General features: G+C 38.3%; 2 protein-coding genes across 4 annotated transcripts in view; one reads left to right on the forward strand and one right to left on the reverse strand.

Annotated features, from left to right (window-relative positions):
• LOC125038353 (regulation of nuclear pre-mRNA domain-containing protein 1B-like) overlaps nucleotides 1-18 on the reverse strand; it is a 16,992-nt gene extending 16,974 nt beyond the window's left edge. The window contains exon 1 of the mRNA XM_047631836.1: nucleotides 1-18. This exon is cut by the window's left edge and continues 216 nt beyond it. The gene's annotated coding sequence lies outside the window, so the exon portion shown is untranslated.
• A 4,057-nt stretch (nucleotides 19-4,075) lies between these two features.
• Nucleotides 4,076-5,000, forward strand: part of LOC125038139 — a 13,281-nt gene continuing 12,356 nt past the window's right edge. The window contains exon 1 of one of the 3 annotated variants that reach the window (XM_047631455.1): nucleotides 4,076-4,137. The gene's annotated coding sequence lies outside the window, so the exon portion shown is untranslated. Of the gene's footprint in view, nucleotides 4,138-4,457; nucleotides 4,517-5,000 lie in introns of those variants that run through there. The other 2 variants (XM_047631458.1, XM_047631456.1) reach the window with 2 other exon arrangements.

The raw sequence follows: 5,000 nt of genomic DNA on the forward strand, positions 1-5,000 counted from the left end.
CTTTCTCTGCCAACAAGCTTCGTCACAGCGTCTCCGGCTCGCTGGTCCTGGCTACGTCTTCGGAAATGGACGAAATTTGGAGAAAAAATCGTACTCAGGTGCATATCATATGCTTATACTTTATACATAATGTGAATGTTTACTTTGCTAGTATATTCCTTATCAATATTCTTTCCTATTAGGGGGTTCTGATACAAAGTTCCGAAAGTCATGCGAGAGTCCGAACACCACCCAGCCTATCACAACAACGCAAGGTAAAAAAATGAAACAAAATAAATAAAATCAGTTTTAATATCCTGTAGCAATTTTGGTGGAAATTATCATATTTAATTAAAACAAATCGGATTTTTTTCCGTCTATGATATTCAGGATTACAAGAAAATAATGTATGGAGTGGTTACCTTACATATGTATATGGGTGTGTTTGTGTGCGCGTGTATTCATACATACATATATATGTGTGTATATATATATATATATATATATATATATATATATATATATATATATATATATATTTATATATATGTATATATATGTGTGTGTGTGTGTGTGTGTGTGTGTGTGTGTGTGTGTGTGTGTGTGTGTGTGTGTGTGTGTGTGTGTGTGTGTGTGTACGCATGTATATGATATATATATATATATATATATATATATATATATATATATATATATATATATATGTATATATATATATGAATACACACACAAACACACACACACACTCACATATATATATACATATATATATATATATATATATATATATATATATATATATATGTATATGTTAATATATACATATCTATGTTTATATATATATATATATATGTTTAGATATATATATACACACATATGTGTGTGTGTGTGTGCGTGCGTGTGTGTATGTGTGTGTGTGTGTGTGTGTGTGTGTGTGTATGTGTGTGTTTGTGAGAGTGTGTGTGTGTGTGCGTGTGTTTTGTGTAGTTAGGAGCATGCGTGAGTGCATGTACCTGTGTAAATAACCATCATTCCAGGGGCGTCATTTCAGCTTTTGCTTGGGGGAGGGGGGGGGGGCAGAGAGCCAAGTGAGCACAATCAGACTATAAACAAAATCCTATGAGATTAATGATAAATCTATATATGTTATTTTAAATTACAATATAAAAAAAATCTGATATTCACGGATAATGTATATACATCCATTCATATGTTGCTATTGTAGTTTAACTATCACTAGTTGCAGTGCTGTTTTATGGGAAAAAATGGGTGATACTGATGTGATCACATCCGTGTTTAGAAGCAAGCATCTGCTCTTGAACCTTTTGGTTAAGAGGAAAATCTAGTATCACTTTAAATAGATGTACAGTATTAAGATATGTATAAATATCGATGTTAACTAGGGGCGTCAATGGGGGGGGGGGGGGGGGGAGTTGCTGTGCCAGTCTACTCTGCTTTGTGAATGTCTGTAATCCAATTAAATTAGCTTGAATTTGATTTGATCAAGTTGTTTGGGTTTGGCCCGGGGGGAGGGGGGTAAGATAGACTTTGAGGGGGGCAAACAGACCCCCCCCCCAATTGACGCCCCTAGTACATGCGTGTATGCATGTGTGTGTGTGTGTGTATGTGTGTGTGTGTGTGTGTGTGTGTGTGTGTGTGTGTGTGTGTGTGTGTGTGTGTGTGTGTGTGTGTGTGTGTGTGTGTGTGTGTGTGACATGACATTTTTAATGTGTTACAATACTATTTGATAGGTCTCTAAGATGATTTTAGAGTAAAGCTCATGACTGCCCACAAAAGAAATATTAGATCTGGGTAAAGAATGCTTGAGGTCTTGCTCTTGTAAGTCCAAAAGGGTATTAAAAAAAAAGTTGTTTTGTTTCTGAGTCAGAGAAGCTAATGGAACATTGGCCTAACTGATAAAGGAAAGTTTTTCATATATATTTTTCATATAAGTATGCTATCATCATTACTATATACATATTTATTTTATTTGCTCGCATGTGTGTGTGTGTGTGTGTGTGTGCGCTCGCACGTGTGTGTTTGTGTGTGCGTACGTGAGTATGTGTGTGTGTGTGTGTGTGTGAATGTTTGTATGTGTGCGTGTCTGTGTCTGTGTGCATGTTATGTGTGTGTATGTGTCAATATATTCATATATATATGCATATATATATATATATGTATGTATGTATGTATCTATATATATACGAGTTCTGCACGCCTTTGCCGCCAAACATTTTTCTAGACTTTGTCTCATGATGTTATAGATTATGAAAGTACGTCCTTTGTCTTCTATTTCTTCCCACTGTGTTCTTTTTCTTATCATTGAAGGACTTTTCCTTTTTCTTCACTGCCCTTCTCTCCATTTATTGTACTAAACATATCCATCCTTCTTGTTTCTCTAACTTTTTATACATTTTATTTTTCTAACACCTGTGTATACTTGTTCTTCATTTGTATTTCTTCTCTCTGGCTATTGAACGAAGTCCCTTGTGTTGTCTTTTCAAAGCCCATGTGTGCTTTACATTCCCATTCCCATTCCAGTCATCGTCGACCGCCCCCCCCCCTCCTCCTCCCCCTTTCCCGCCTGCTGCCTTGTGATGCTTTCTTCTTCTCCTTCGGCCGAGCAAGAAGCGCCCCTTGGCTCTCTTCTCTTCAGGTCGCGAGTCAAGGCAGGCCGTTTCCTCAGCCACACTCCAGGGCACGGGCAAGGTCTTTATAAGTATATATAAGGACTTATATAGACCTCGATCTTTGGGTACGAGGACACGCGCGGGGGGGGGGGGGGGGATCGTTCGTGCGTGTGTGGACGCCGTGCATTTTATTTATTCAAAAGCATTTCCCTAAAATATATTCTCTGTTCTGTCTTCATATAATCTTACTATTTGTTTCCCCATTTGGTCTGTTCCTGGTCTTTTCCTCATTTCCCTATTTGTTACTAGGGAAATGCATACCTATCTAAATGTCTATCTAAATATCTATCTAGATATCTAAATGTTTATCTATCTGAAGCAAAACTATTCGCTGCGCGGTTCTTGGCAGCCTAACTGGCTAATTTTCCAAGAAATGTTTTAATGATGAAGTATTTCTGAAATTCTAATATCGAGTGATTCTTATGTTGTTTTTTTTTTTCTTGTTTTTTGAAATGCAAGTAGGTCCTTTGCCAAAAACAGTATTGAAAAAAAAACCCCAGTAGGAAGTGAGTTTTAAGTTAGTTTACTCAACCTCTCTATCTTTCGTTAATGTCAGCACTTAACCCCAATAAAAAGGGAAAGACACCTGAGACATCGTAAAACTTATGATTATCCTGTCAACCAAAACTACCATGATGCTACGTCTCTCTCACGTGTGCCTGATGTCAACTAACTTCTCTCGAATGCCTTTTCCCCCTCATGCCATCCCTCTGCTCGATTAATTAAGCGAATCGACTCATTATTAACCAGGGCTTCCTTCAAATCAGCCTTGCTTTTTTCACACGTCTGTCTTTTAGGCTTAATACTTCCGTGTTGATTGCAGGGTTATTTACTATGTCTTTGGTATCATTATTTTCCCCGAAGATTTATAGTCATTCGATTAAATCAGAGAAGTGCTTGACCAGATTGTGTGTATTTTGTGCCCGAGTGAAAAGGATATTTGAATGTGGGGAAAACAGCCATATGTTTAAAAGTGAGGCTGCTACATATAACAACGCACTATACACAAAGAGTTTAAATAACATCCACAGATATATATATTTTTTGAATTTAGAAAATCTTAAGAATAACATTTATTCTTATAGAGAGGTTTAAAATAATCACATCAGAGCAAACATTATAAACCAAGCAAAACACAGAGATGAATATACAAATTCCCTTCAAAATAAAAATCTTTTAATCACAAACAGAGAGACAAAAACACTCATAAACCCACATTCCCACAAACTATTTTAAAATCTCAAATCGAAAGGAGCCCCCCCATTGAATGAGAGTAAGAATAAATAAATAGATAAATGAATCAAAAGCCGAGAAAATGCCGCCGCAGAGTATCCTTTTAAATCCCCCCCCAAGAGCCGCGATCTCCGCATTCGAATTTCCCGCCGCCCGAGTTCGCCTTCCATCATGCGCGATTCGCCGCCGCCATCGTGAACCTCGAGCGGAGCCTCAGCCATATCTCCCCCTTTTCGTAAGTCTATTTCCCCACTTTTCTCCCACCTCTCGCCTCACTTAGCTCGCTTAATTGACCACAAGTCCGCGTGGAGGGCACCCGACGCCCCAGGAGTGAGGCAAGGGCGCCGAAACACGGGCTTTATGGGCCAGGGGAGTCGTTAGTCATGTGTTTCCTCCTTCGTGAACAAATGAAGGTCAAGGAATCGATTCTCTTTTATTCGCCTTCAGTTCGGGTTTCGTTCTCGCCTCGGGTGGACGGGGCACGCCGAGCTCCACGCCGGCCGGGCATGACTGGGGCGGGCGGAGGGAACGGGAGGAGGAGGAGGAGGAAGGAAGGAACAAGGGGCATGGGAGATGGAGGAGAAGAGGAAGGGAGAGGAAGGAGAGTCGAGGAGGTGGGGGCTCAGTCTCGTTTTTTTTTTTTTTTTTGTATGGCTTGTATGGGTTTTGTCGGAAGGGATTTATATTCTCTTTTCCCTCTTTTATTATTCATTATCCTTTATCTTCTATTTACACCTTTGGGAAGTGGGGTTTTTTTTTTTGCAAGGCTAATTTCCTTCGGCTCTTTGTTTAGACAAGAAACTGGAAGAATTGGGATTTTTTTTTTCCTTTTTTCTCTTCTCTTTGGATTTTCACGCTGATTTATTTTGCAATTGCACATGTTATTTGCAATGGCAGTATTGCAAGTTGGTTCATTTTCGTGATTTGCAATGTCCTCTAATAGCAGTAACCTAATGAATCATAGTAACTGAAGACATAGGTTAAGTCAGCTGAATTTTGGCCATATGGACCAATTTTTTTCATTATTATTATTAATATTATTATTATTTAATTATTATTATTATTTTATTATCATTGTTATTACTATTGTTATTATTA

Source organism: Penaeus chinensis, chromosome 24 (genome assembly GCF_019202785.1).
Source record: "Penaeus chinensis breed Huanghai No. 1 chromosome 24, ASM1920278v2, whole genome shotgun sequence".
Lineage (NCBI taxonomy): Eukaryota > Metazoa > Arthropoda > Malacostraca > Decapoda > Penaeidae > Penaeus > Penaeus chinensis.